Genomic DNA, 14,634 nt, shown 5'->3' with positions numbered 1-14,634 from the left:
GAGCCTATGCTTCGGGCGCTACCACCCCGCGCGATTTACACTAATATTTCCAACCCTGACTTTAAGCCGCCGACCGGAAAAAAATGCAGCCGGCTAACGCTTTCAATTTTCAATCGCTCCCAGACAATAGGGCCTAGGACCATCAAACCACTGCTAGAGTGTTCACAGACAGCGGCCCTGAGAAGCAGAGCCTATGCTTCGGGCGCTACCACCCCGCGCGATTTTACGCGAATATTTCCAACCGTGACTTTATGCCGCGGAACGGAAAACAATGCAGTCGGCTAACGCTTTCAAGGATCAATAGCTCCCAGACAATAGGGCCTAGGACCATCAAACCACTGCTAGAGTGTTCACAGACAGCGGCCCCGAGAAGCAGAGCGTATGCTTCGGGCGCTACCACCCCGCGCGATTTTACACGAATATTTCCAACCGTGACTTTAAGCCGCCGATCGGAAAAAATGCAGCCGGCTAACACTTTCAAGGTTCAATAGCTCCCAGACAATAGGGCCTAGGACAATCAAACCACTGCTAGAGTGTTCACAGACAGCGGCCCCTAGAAGCAGAGACTATGCTTCGGGCGCAACCACCCCGCGCGATTTTACACGAATATTTCTAACCGTGACTTTAAGCCGCGGATCGGAAAAAAATGCAGCCGGCTAACTCTTTCAAGGATCAATAGCTCCCAGACAATAGGGCCTAGGACCATCAAACCACTGCTAGAGTGTTCACAGACAGCGGCCCCGACAAGCAAAGCCTATGCTTCGGGCGATACCACCCCGCGCGATTTTACACGAATATTTCCAACCGTGACTTTATGCCGCAGATCGGAAAAAAATGCAGCCGGTTAACGCATTCAAGGTTCAATAGCTCCCAGACAAAAGGACCTAGGACCATCAAACCACTGCTAGAGTGTTCACAGACAGCGGCCCCGAGAAGCAGAGCCTATGCTTCGGGCGCAACCACCCAACGCGATTTTACACGAATATTTCCAACCGTGACTTTAAGCCGCCGATCGGAAAAAAATGCAGCCAGCTAACGCTTTCAAGGTTCAATAGCTCCCAGACAATAGGGCCTAGGACCATCAAACCACTGCTAGTGTTCACAGACAGCGGCCCCGACAAGCAGAGCCTATGCTTTGGGCGCTACCACCCCGCGCAATTTTACACGAATATTTCCAACCGTGACTTTAAGCCGCGAATCGGAAAAAAATGCAGCCGGCTAACGCATTCAAGGTTCAATAGCTCCCAGACAAAAGGACCTAGGACCATCAAACCACTGCTAGAGTGTTCACAGACAGCGGCCCCGAGAAGCAGAGCCTATGCTTCGGGCAGAACCACCACACGCGATTTTATATGAATATTTGCATCTGTGACTTTAAGCCGCCGATCGGAAAAAAATGCAGCCGGCTAACACTTTCAAGGTTCAATAGCTCCCAGACAATAGGGCCTAGGACCATCAAACCACTGCTAGAGTGTTCACAGACAGCTGCCCCTAGAAGCGGAGACTATGCTTCGGGCGCTACCACCCCGCGCGATTTTACGCGAATATTTCCAACCGTGACTTTATGCCGCGGAACGGAAAACAATGCAGCCGGCTAACGCATTCAAGGTTCAATAGCTCCCAGACAATAGGGCCTAGGACCATCAAACCACTGCTAGAGTGTTCACAGACAGCGGCCCCGAGAAGCAGAGCCTATGCTTCGGGCGCTACCATCACGCGCGATTTTACACAAATATTTCTAACCGTGACTTTAAGCCACAGATCGGAAAGAAATGCAGCCTGCTAACGCTTTCAAGGATCAATAACTCCCAGACAATAGGGCCTAGGACCATCAAACCACTGCTAGAGTGTTCAGACAGCGGCCCCGAGAAGCAGAGCCTATGCTTCGGGCGCTTACCACCCCGCGCGATTTTACACGAATATTTGCAACCGTGACTTTAAGCCGCCATTCGGAAAAAAATGCAGCCGGCTAACGCTTTCAAAGTTCAATAGCTCCCAGACAATAGGGCCTAGGACCATCAAACCACTGCTAGAGTGTTTACAGACAGCGGCCCCGAGAAGCAGAGCCTATGCTTCGGGCGCTACCACCCCCGCGCGATTTACACTAATATTTGCAAACGTGACTTTAAGCCGCCATTCGGAAAAAAAATGCAGCCGTCTAACGCTTTCAAAGTTCAATAGCTCCCAGACAATAGGGCCTAGGACCATCAAACCACTGCTAGAGTGTTCACAGACAGCGGCCCCGAGAAGCAGAGCCTATGCTTCGGGCGCTACCACCCAGCGCGATTTTACACGAATATTTCCAACCGTGACTTTAAGCCGTCGATCGGAAAAAAATGCAGCCGGCTAACGCTTTTGAAGTTCAATAGCTCCCAGATAATAGGGGTAATAGCGATAATAGGACCTTCAAACCACTTTTAAATTGTTCACAAACAATAGCCACAGTATTTCAATTTATTTTTGAAGAAGCACTCTTAACTGACTTGACTTAAGTAGCCCTAGGTAGCTTCAACGATGAAGGAGCATAAAGTAAGTTATCAACGTGCACTTGTACGTCCGTTTAATGAAGATACAGCTGTCATGTGGTCAAGTTGTTGTAGTGTGAATTTGCAAATAATTCAAAAGTGACTATGAAATAATGTAAACAAATATTATGAAATACAATGAAGTATGAGCTGAAATAATTCCTAAAAACATTGAATTTATCTACTCACAAACAAAGCTTCTCCAAGGATCACACAGGCAGATTAAAGGGGGTCTTGAATCATGCTTCTTCTTCTTCTTGTCAGTTTTCGGCAGTGTAGACGCAACTAGGCGTATTGCCCTCCACAGGATAGAAATTTAACAATTACAGCTCATACTCTCATATACAGCCCTGACTCATGCAGGAACTGTAAAATTGTATTGGTCAGATGGTGGTTCTCGCTTTGGCCAAAAAAGATTGAAAGGAAAATGCAACTACTCCTAGGTCTGACAATCTCTTATAGAAAGTTTCCCTCTCTGCTTTATACTTGCCACACTCCAGGAGAGCATGCTTGACTGTTTCTGGGTTTCCACACTCACATAGTCCTGTTGGATGTTTCCCTACAATGTGCAAGTCATGATTTAACCCACAGTGTCCAAGCCTCAGTCTGCTAATTTTAACTGAATCTTTTCGGGTTCCAGACCAACAACTGGGTTTTTTAATCTGAGGATGAAAATAAAAATAGTCTTCCTTTAGTCTCCTTTCCCCATAATCCCTGACATTCTCTTTCAACACTCCTTGATTTTTCCTCTAAGTTCCACCCTTCCCAGGGATATATTTACATCTGTCTCCTTTCTTAAGATTTGCCTTTGCTATATCGTCAGCTATTTCATTTCCCTCAACTCCAGTATGCCCAGGAACCCAGCAGAACTTGACTTCACAACCAGATTTCCCAATTCTGAACAAAACAGATAAAATCTCATTAATAAGGTCAGGCCGAGCTTTTGATTTAAGTCCACTTATAGCCATCAGAGCAGCTGCTGAGTCAGAACAAATGAGGACTTTCTTTGGGCTTACGTCCTCTGTCCACCACAAAGCCAAAAGAATTGGCAGTAGTTCTGTTGAAGACAGAACTTCCATCAGTGACACGCCGCTCAATCCTAAGACCAAACTGAGCCAAATACAGTCCAAATCCTGCTTTCCCACTCTCTGGGTCCCTAGAACCATCTGTAAAAACTTTCAAATAAGATTCCATCTCTCTGTTGAGGTAATGTTCTATTTTTGATACCACCACTACTGTCCTTTTCTTGTAAAAAAGTGAGGTCAATGTCCAGCTCTTGCATTACCCAAAAGGTACAGGTAACCAGCCCGTATGATTTGCTATGCTCTCCTGCTCCATTCTCAATTTACTGGCCCACTGATTTACACTGTCAAAAAATGGTTTCCTTTTAATCTTGCCACCCGGATCCCATGACCCTTGTAAAAGACACCTGGCTGGGAGTGTTTGATTAGCTCCACTTAGTTTTACCCAGTACTGCAGCCCCAGCTTAATACGCCTTAAGTATAAGGGCATTTCTCCCATTTCAATAAGCAGTGCAGGAATTGGGGAAGTGTTAAAAGCCCCACAGCAGAGTCTCAATGCCTTGCTCTGTAGAATGTCTAATTTCCCAAGCACCGACTTAGCAGCGGAGCCATAAACAAAACACCCATAGTCAAGAACAGATCTTATCATTGCCTGGTATATTAAATGCACAGCCTCTTTCTCTGCACCCCACTCACATCCAGCCAGACTTCTCATGACATTTAACACTTTTTCCCCTTTTGCTAGTGCTCTTGCTGCATGAACAGCCCAAGTCATTCGCTCTTCAGACCAAATTCCCAGAAATTTGAAGTCATTCACTCTCTCCAGTGAAGATCCATACATGTGCAGTCCTAGGTTAGGTAACTTTCTTCTAAAACCAAATATCATAAATTTAGACTTTGCAGCTGAGATTTTAAAGCCCCATTTGTCTGCCCATTCTTCTACAGAAACTAGAGCCTTTTGGACTGGTTTTAAAATAAACTCTGCATTTCTTCCTCTTCTCCAAATGGCACCACCATCTGCAAATAAAGACTGTCCAAACCCTCTTCCAATGTTACTAAATATATCATTTATCATTATATTAAATAGGACTGGGCTAATTACACTTCCTTGAGGGGTACCATTTCTTATTTCAACGATTTTTCAGCTTTTCCCACCCACTTGTACTTGTATTGTTCTTTTCATTAGAAAATCTTTGATCCAATTGAACGTTCGACCTCTAACTCCTAAATCATATATTTTAATCATTAGTCCCTCCTTCCACAAAGAATCATAAGCTCTCTCAATATCCAAAAATACACTTACCACTATTTATTCACTATCAAATGCCTTTTTAATATCTTGGTCTAAAACTGTGACTGACTCCATTGTTGACCTACCATTTCTGAAGCCGTTTTGAAAATTGGCAAAAAGTCCCTTACTTTCTAAAAAATAAACAAGCCTATTGGTAATCATCCTTTCCATGATTTTACAAAGCACTGACGTTAATGCTATAGGCCGATATGAACTGGGGTCAGATGCATCTTTACCTAGTTTCAAGATAGGGACTACGACTGCATGTTTCCATTCCTTAGGTCGACAACCCTCTGCCCACATCGAGTTAAACAAAGCTAGAATTTCTTCAAGAACTAACTCATCCAAATGTTTCAATAATTCATAAGACAGCCTGACTCTCCCAGGAGTAGTGTTTGGCATCCCTCACTTCTTTCATAGTAAAAAAACAAATTTATTGGATTGTCATTTTCTGAACTCCTATCCAGCTTCCACCGATTAGCTAACATCAGATTGCTCCTCTTCATATCTCTCTCAAATCCCAAATTCCCAGATCTATGCACTGCTTGAAAGACATCAAGCATGTCAGCTTTTCCTTTGTCGGATACTGCTTCCATCTCGCCGTTCTGTAAAACCGGAAGTGGTTTTCTTTTATACAATCCTGACATTCTGTGTACCGCTGCCCACAGGTGCCTTACAGGAGTCTCAGGGCCTAGTGTTCCACAATATCTTCTCCAACTATTTCTTTTTGCATTTTTAATTACTCTTCTTGTTACTGCCCTTAATCTCTTATATTCCACTGCATAACACAGCATTGGATGTTTCCTTAATTTCCTATATGCCCTGTTTCTCACAGCTGTGTCACACTTTGTTCCACCAAGGAACCAATGCACGAGATCTGGGATTCTTCTTCATAGGAATAGTGCCACAGGCTGCCTTATGGATCATCTTACTGAGAGACGCATTCCAATTGTCTACAGAGCCCTCACTATCTCTCTCTTCTACTAAACTTTGAGCCCCCTCCTGAAATTCATCCCATTTAGCCTGAGAAAAATTGTATCTGGGAACTCTCTCTTCTACTTCTATTCTCAGATTTCTACCGAAACTGCATACAATTGGATAATGAACACTACCCCAATAGATGTCCATCCATAACATCCCACTTCCCTATTCTGGCTAAGTTTGAAGAAGCAATATTTAAGTCTATGTGACTGCAAGTATTCCTTAAAATATGATACCTGGTCGGCCTTCCATCATTTATCGCTACCAAATCATATTTATCCAGGAACTCTTCTACAACTATTCCTTTGATGTCCTTGCTGTCACTGCCCCATAGAGGGTTATGAGCATTAAAGTCCCCAACCCATATAATAGGACATCTTACATTCTCCATAATCTCATCAAACTCTGACAATGCCAAACGCTTACAAGGATTAGAAAAATTAATAATAGTTATACCTATGGCTACTCCAATCTTCCACCGCCAAACACTCAAGATTAGGGCGTATTTCAAGCCTCCTATACTGGACTCCTATCTTAATAAAAGTTGCACACCCCCCGTCTGTTCTATCAGACCTATCCATTCTCAAGCATACATATCCCAGAACTACAAAATCCAGGCAGGGCTTTAACCAGGTCTCTTGGATACAGATCAGTTCAGGTTTCTCTAAGAAACCTTTCAGCTGCATCAACCACAATTTTAATAATGTCCGGTTTCTTGCTTGTTATTTTTGCACCTACCAACGCATCAACAATGAAAGCTAGCAAAGATTCTCTGCTCAATATCAACATATCAGGGGGAAATTGTGGTAAAGTTGGACAAGCCGGCTGGCTCCCCAACACTGCACTGTTTGTCGTTAAGTTCCCAAGTCCCCACTCTCTATCCACTCTTTTAACTGCCTCTGCATACGAAACTTTGTGCTACTCTTTCAAATTCTGGACTCGCCTGGCTTGGACAAAGTGCTCACATCCACGGAACGCTGCCGCATGATCCCCTCTAGTTACAACATTTGGGGGCCTCTGCCTTACATTCTTGGATAACATGATCTTCCCCACACTTCGCACATCTACGCTTGCCCCGACAAGAGCTAGCAATGTGCCCAAACCTCTGACAGTTATAACATCGCAACGGTGGTCTTACGTATTCCTTTACACGATACGCCATGCTTCCAATATACACACTCTGGCAGTGTACTGTCTGCAAACATTAGCAGGACTGGCGGGTTCCCTTTGCCTCTCTCCTTACTTTTGAATCTAAAGATTTCGGTCACTCGGCCACCCTTAATGTTGTCTAAGATTTCCTTCTCAGACAGGCCGGCGTACACACCATAAATTACTCCTTTGAGTCCTTGTCTCTGGGAACCACGCTCTCAACCTTCACTACCAACTTCCACACCTCCTTAGCGCTATCATATTGTTTTTAATTTTTGCAACACACTCTCAACAGCCCATTTGACAATATCTTGGCCTGGGCTAGTATTACAAAAAAGGGACAATCCACTAAATGATGAAAACAATTTATGAAATGTGACATCATATACAAAGAACCAAACAAACAACCAGACGCAGAGAGGTAGCCTATAATTTTGAGAAGCAATGGTTAGAATCATTCGTAGTGTGGGAACTTACAAACGCGCATTAGTGAATATTTCTACAAACACAGATAATGTAATACAGCACATTCACAAATAATGCAAGCTATCAACGAAAAAACATCTTAAATAAACACAAATATCCCAACTAAACTACACACAACTCATCAATAACAATGCCTCAATCTGAACTAGGCTAGGTCTGTTTAGCTAAGTGGTTATTTTATTGCTATTTCCCGAATTTACTTAAAGAATGCCAATATCGATTGTGCAAGGACATCAGTTTTAGAATCCTAGCCACGCCACTACACGCCAGGCATGAGCTATTTATTACGAATATGATCGAAAAACATACAGTCTACCCGATACCTCTAACACAACCAGACGCAGAGAGCCTAGCCTATAATTTTGAGATGCAATAGTTCGAATCGTTCGTAGTGTGGGAATTTACAAACGCGCACGTTGCTGGATATTCCTACAAACACACAGATGTGTACTGTATTTCAACGTATTTACCAATATGATCATAAGAAATATACTTACGCATGAAGTTGATCCTCAGCTGGATCAGTTCGCTGTTCGAAATGACACCGCTCTTCATCAGTGTCGGCTTCCGGACGGACCATTTTCCAAAATTAAACGAAATGTTCACCTCAAAAGAAGTGAATTAGGCGACCCTCTGTGACATTCTATCCCGCTTTTGACTTGGCATTTCTCACATGGATCTCGCATCGCCCCTCCTTTAGTCTCCTTCTATGGAGAGTAATTAAAATGTTGTTAACATGTGAATGCGATTTGGGCGGACTTCCTGCTGAGCGAAATTCACATAGTAATGAGTAAAGTTTAGCGAAGCATACATCTAATTAATCAAATTTGGAACAGTTAAAACAATTTATATTATTTGCCAATGGGCGCATTGGAAAGTCGCGATTCAAAGGTTTCTGTCAATGTTTTTGTTGCGTCTGTATGATAACAGCACGTGAAGTTAATCATCCAAATAGAAACGAAAGTTAATTTCATCTTGTCGAGCTCCGCCGGCGGAGCTCTCGACCCCAGAGAGTTAAACCTTTTAAAGGTCTTTCTACACGGCTAACCCTGGCCGGAAACCACAAGCCGGGATGCGCCCGTGCTTCTCTGAATCCTAACCCTTTCAGAAGTGTCCACACCTAACAGTCAAAAGAAAAAACAAAACAAAAGCCATAAACTGTTTGAACTTCGCTCCACCAAACACCACACCGCTTAAGAGATCACGCTCGCCCGTCGAGCCTCTCCAGCTTCAACGGTCACAAGTGTCTCGGCGCTACCAATCACCTTGAATCATGCTGTTCTTTAGCTTGTTTTACAGTGAAAATTCTTCTTTGGTGTTTTACAGCAGTTGGCATCCTTTAGTTGCATTACCGTCTCCTTCTGGATCAAACAGGAAAAGAGGGGAAATGGTTGCTCTTATAATGTGACTAGCAATCAATGTGACTAAACAACCAATGAGAATGCAAACATCTGAAACCGAGCCGGGCGGCCCTATACGCTCACTACGCAAGTTGCGTACAGCCCCGCAAATTACGCAAGGGCCCCGCCTCCCCCTCGTGTCAAAGCGGGTATCAATGTTTACAACTTAGATGAGAGGATGACGCAAAACTATCCTTCTGGACACGGAGAAAAAGAAAAAACCATGAGTGAATTGCAGGAACAGAAATCAGGTAAACTTGCGTTCTCCTCTCCAAGTTTGATGTCAGCAAATAACAGTAATGTTATGTTGATATGCTAGCTTGCAGTGCATCTCTGTCTTTCTTGCTAACCTATAGCTGGGCAGTGCATCTGGTCTGTCTGTCTTGCCACTTCCAGGGCCGTGTTCTGTGACTTTGTGCCTGACAAGTGAGTGAAATACGCAAGGAATAAACCACGACGGGCTGTCCCGTATTTTACCGTTAAGAAAAAAAACCTCGATGGTAGTTTCTGGACCGTTCTTATGGAAAAACTCTGGTTGTTAATTCTATGAAAACAACAATTCCATCGGGAAATAGTTCCTTCTCGTTTCATACCATACAATTAGCTTTTTGTAATTTTGCATTACATTTAGGAAAACTGCATGAAACCATAACTCAATCAAATGAATCTCCCCCTGTCTTGCTTTTTAAAATGTTGCGGTCTCGCAGCGTAGACATAGCGTTTCTCCAAGACCCTCTGAACCCAGGTTTGAATGCCAGCTATCTTAGATTCTGTCATGGTATGGGTAGGGGGGACCTAAACACAGATAGAAAACACTCAAAGGGAAAACAAAGATTTTACTAACAAAAAAAGGCAAACGGGGAACAGACAAGGCCACGATGGGCAAAACCACACAAAAAATATCTAAATAAAACAGAAAACAAGAGGAACTCACAAACACAGGCAGGGCAGAACACAGGCAGGCAGAGCACAAGGGCAGGTCAAACAAAACACAGGTAGGTACATACGGTCTGATACAAACAGAAGTCGGGAACAAACACAAGGAACCAGCACCTGAGTCAAGGGGACAAAGAACTTAAATAGACAGGGGGTAACAAGACACAGGTGAACTCAAAAAACAATCAAACCAGAAGGAGGGGATAACAAGACACAGGTGGGAACAATGATGGAATAACGAGACAATTGAAAACAATCATACAATTAACGGGGGGAGCAGGACACAAAACAGAAGTGCCGCCATCTGGCGGCCCAACAAGGGAAACACAGACAGGAAAACACAGAACCATGACAGGTTCACCTTCATTTGTCAGTGTTGTCACCTAGCCTATATAAAAATTCTGGGTTTTAGGTCAGAATGGTCTCACGGCATGATTGTTATCCCGGCTAGGTAGCTAGCTAGCGAACTATTCATTGTATTCAAAGTAGCGGTTAATATTTAATGCAAAGATACGGATGAAAATGCGTCCCGTAGCCATGACTTAAATACGGAATGCCTATTCTACTGTCAAAATAAAGGACGATTGTGTATTTTGCGGTATGGTTGGCATTCCTAAATGAAGCCAGTAACTGGCCTACAACCGTGATTCAACATTGCCATCAATCGCGAAATTGGACATTGAAAAGGGAGGGTAACAAAAGGTGTCCCTTTATAATGACTTAATTACGGCTTGAAGTAATGGTAAATGGACTGCATTTATATAGCGCTTTTATCCAAAGCGCTTTACAATTGATGCCTCTCATTCGCCAGAGCAGTTGGGGGTTAGGTGTCTTGCTCAAGGACACTTCGACATGCCCAGGGCGGGGTTTGAACCGGCAACCCTCCGACTGCCAGACAATCGGTCTTACCTCCTCAGCTATGTCGCCCCAGAAGTGAGCTGTTGATTTTATAAAACGGTCACCAAGTATGGAAATATGAAAGTAATAGACACACTCCAATTTAGATTTATTAAAACGTTTTTTTTCCTCAGACGCAGAGTGATACTGAATTGTGCAAAGGAATTAGACGTCATACGTGGTATGGTTAATATACCACGGCTATGAACCAATCAGATTGCTTGAATTGAGCTACCCGTTTTATAATGCTTAATTATTACGTCTGATAAACGCCAACGGGCAACTGTGTTTATAAATTGCAGCTCAGAAAAGATCGTGAACATGCGTTCATATACGCATGCACGAAATTAAACTTGCGCTTTCCAGCAGCAACCTCTGTGGGGTTCAGTCCAGACAATATATGGGCGTGATAGCACTCCTCATAGGCGCACATAATTTTAAAACAAGACAATGATTATCTAGTCTCTCAGTCAAGGTTCAGTTCACAACTCTGGACTAATGGAAGATGGAAAGCAATGGATTGACATTGACTACTGATTAAATAGTCTTATTCTTAGACTGACAGATAGAGCAAACTGTTTTAAAGGAGGGAGGACTGTAGTGGGAGCACTGGGGTGTCAGGTGGGACTGTGTGGCAATGTAAAATTGTTTACATGGCTCACGGGTCAGGTAGGAGGGCCCCTTAGCAGAATTTTGCTTAGGGCCCCGGGGAGGTCAGGACCGGCTCTGGTTGTAGCTAAATGTAAACGCCACAATTCTTATAAATTTGCCATGAGCATTAGGCCGAAGCAACTTACAACTGACTGGTCGTTGGGAAGTGCGGAGATATTCAATGAGGGCCGGTCGGGTTTTCATTAATTTTTTTCGCAGCGGTGGGCCAACATTAAATTAAATCCATTTTATGATGCGTCTCTTACTCTTGCACGCACGTACACGCAAGGTATGACTCCTCCCCTCCCTAATAAAACTTGTCCGGTTTTGTCTCTGAACGTGATTTATTTATCACAAACTCGATCACCGTGGTTTCGTTTCAACGTGCATCACGCTGGAGTCTTTTTATTTCAATTATTCCATTCCATTGATTGGGAGATCAGCTGGTCGACGTGCTGCAGCCGCATGCCCTGACTGGTTTATTATTTCGGTGTGTTGATTCGGACAAATATTGGGTCTGCACCTGCCTACTTTTCGTGTCTAAAAACTTTCATTTAGATAAGCTACCTAAGCAGTACTTTCATATTATCAGATTGCCTCTTGTACTGAAAACCTAGGCTGAATTTGCAGAATTTTAAAATGGCATCAAGTTTAACTGAAATCGCTGATTGGTATGCCAGCTGAAGCTCCCACAGACCCGGACATTATTCACAGGTATGGCTGCACCGTCCACTGATTCTAGAAATAACAGTTATGAGGGTATTTTACCGGACACGCAGAAAATCAGGAGAGATCGGCGAGAAAGCGCTGGGGTTCCTACTTCATTCGAAAGTGAATATTTCGTTTATCTTTAGGCTACCTCTTAAAGGTCCTGTGGGTAGAGTGAAAAGTGCTTCATGATCAAGTGGCCTAATGGCACCCAAATTATGCCTATATCAGCCAGTTAAGTCTCAAATTATGGGTAGACTGTCGGGCCGTCATCTCTTTTTTTAGATAACTGCGGTCCTCTCAGGCCTAATATCACAACCCTTTCAGTGAAAGAACTATCTTGCTGTTCAAAAAAAACACAAAGAAACTAAATGGATACTGCATTGTAATTAATATAGATTTAACCTCAAACACAAACTACAATTTATTTACCTTCCCTGTGCATTTCTTAATGCTTTTTTTTGTCTTATGTAAATGCACTCAGAGTTGATTTTAAGTTTTCCACCCGCCACTTAAATGTGTCAGCACTTCTTAACAAAAACCATAGACTTATAAACAGAAGTGTGTGGTACGGATCTTATGCCTTTTGTTTTGCTTTGTAGCGTGTATTAATGATGATGCATTTATTTTCCTTTACATTGGTATATTTCTCTCTTTATTATTAAAGCAGTTTTTAATGCTGTGCGTCTGATAAGTTTTTCTTACTCTTAAACCGTTTGCCAGCTTGCTAGGTTTTAGGAATTCTTTTTTTTTTTTTTTTTTTTTTTTGGTCAAGCCTGTCTCCCTCATTACCAAAAACAGGCGCTTTAATAGCTTTTAGCTGTGTTTTAGTTTGTGTTTTCGGTTAGCTTTTTTTGGAGGTAGGCTAATCGTCACCATCACTTGCCATAGTAATTGAATAAACATGGACGATTCTAATAAAAAGATGTGTAATACATTAGACAAACTGTCGAACTCTTGCCCAGGGGCGGTATTGAAGCGTAAGTGGTGGAAATAAAAGGTAACATTACATTTCCCACATTGGCCTGCTACGAGAATTGTCCCACGCAATTTCGTAGTTTTCGCTGTTTTTGCATTTCTCTAACATTGTTTACTTGTGTTATAAATAAATCCTGCTGCTTTAAGGCTTTACTTTTGCTAAACTGTTTCTTGAATAACAAAATATTTTAAATGTGCGGTTTTGAGTCGGAGGGTTTGGAAGTAAATAATTATGACACTGGCAACAATATTTACTTTTAATTCCTTTCTAAGCTTATATTTACAAATGCACAGGGCCAATTGCAGTGTTCTTAGCTGGAGTTTAAAGCTCAGGTTTAAGCCCCAGACCATAGAACTGCATCACACCTAGATCAGCTATCCAAATGTGTTACATGAGGATTAGGTGTTCCAGTTGTGATGCGATTCCGTGCTCTCGGGGTTTAAACCCCAGTTAAGCACACTGCAGCTGGTCCATACTGTACATCAATTTCAGTGCTTTTAAGTAAAATGATGATTATTTAAATACAGTTTTATTCTTGCCTCAGGCCATTTTAGAAATGCGTGTATATATAGGGTATGATAATAGGGTAGATTGTTATCCGAGTACCTTGGTGAAAAATTGATTTTGATGTTTTTGCTCAGACCACTTTGGAAATAAGTATTGCTACTGAACTGTTACGTGCCATCATCTGGGCAGAAATTCATTAAATGGTGTGTATATTCTTTTACCCAAAATAGTAACCAATCAGTGTTAAAAATAGGTCTTGTTTTTCTGACCACATTTACAGTACTGGCCAAAAGTTTTAGTCCACCTGTAGTTTAAAAAATAATCTTTAGGTAGATTAAAATTCAGGTGATATGTACACATTTATTTAATAACAAACCAAGTAAAAACATTTTCAATTTCTACCTACACTAACATGAAGAGATGAGTTTTACTTAGAAAATAAATTTAGACATGACTTTCTTTCGAAATAGCCTTCTTTGACTTTATTTACAATTAAACAGATTACTGGAAATCTATCTGGTCATTTTGCAGTGTGGGGGTGGAGGAGTGGGAGGGGGGTGGAATTGACCAAAATCTCATCTACTTTAACTTTTTTTTAAAACTTAACCCTTAACTCTGTAGCGCAAGTGAAATAGGCACTAATTGTGTTAAAGGCACCTGGAAATCTTAAGCTTCTTTGTAATTTATCACTGGGAATAACCTTGCCACAATATTTTTATATTTGCTCCTTTGCCAAATTTGTTACAACTTTAGTGCCTGTGTTTCTTCCACTACATGCTACAGGTGTTTTTAAAATTATTTATTTATTTATTTTAAACTTAAGATATATAAGATTTTGTTCAATGTAACGTCCCCTCCACCTCCCTCCCACTTCCCACCTCCCGCTTTGCGAAATGATTGGATAGTCTTCTGATAACTAGTTTAATTGTAATTTAACTCACTAAAAAATCTATTTGGGAAAAGTCGTATCTAAGATGAAGTAAAACTCTTTTTTTTTGTTGTTGTTGTAGGTAGAAGTGGAGAAAAAAAAGTTTGTACTTCAGTCTGTTAAATAAATGCATAAATTAACTGAATTCTTTAAAAAGAAAAACACAGGTGGCCA

At 42.1% G+C, this 14,634-nt stretch overlaps 1 long non-coding RNA gene across 1 annotated transcript in view; it reads left to right on the top strand.

Annotated features, from left to right (window-relative positions):
* Positions 1-11,818: 11,818 nt before the first annotated feature.
* Positions 11,819-14,634, top strand: part of LOC118212813 — a 46,604-nt gene continuing 43,788 nt past the window's right edge. The window contains exon 1 of the long non-coding RNA XR_004762318.1: positions 11,819-12,052. This is a non-coding gene — a long non-coding RNA (uncharacterized LOC118212813). The remainder of the gene's footprint in view (positions 12,053-14,634) is intronic.

This window comes from Anguilla anguilla, chromosome 14, assembly GCF_013347855.1.
Source record: "Anguilla anguilla isolate fAngAng1 chromosome 14, fAngAng1.pri, whole genome shotgun sequence".
Taxonomy (NCBI): domain Eukaryota; kingdom Metazoa; phylum Chordata; class Actinopteri; order Anguilliformes; family Anguillidae; genus Anguilla; species Anguilla anguilla.
The sequence above is the reverse complement of the archived record's forward strand: the minus strand, read 5'-3'. Positions and strand labels throughout refer to the sequence as shown.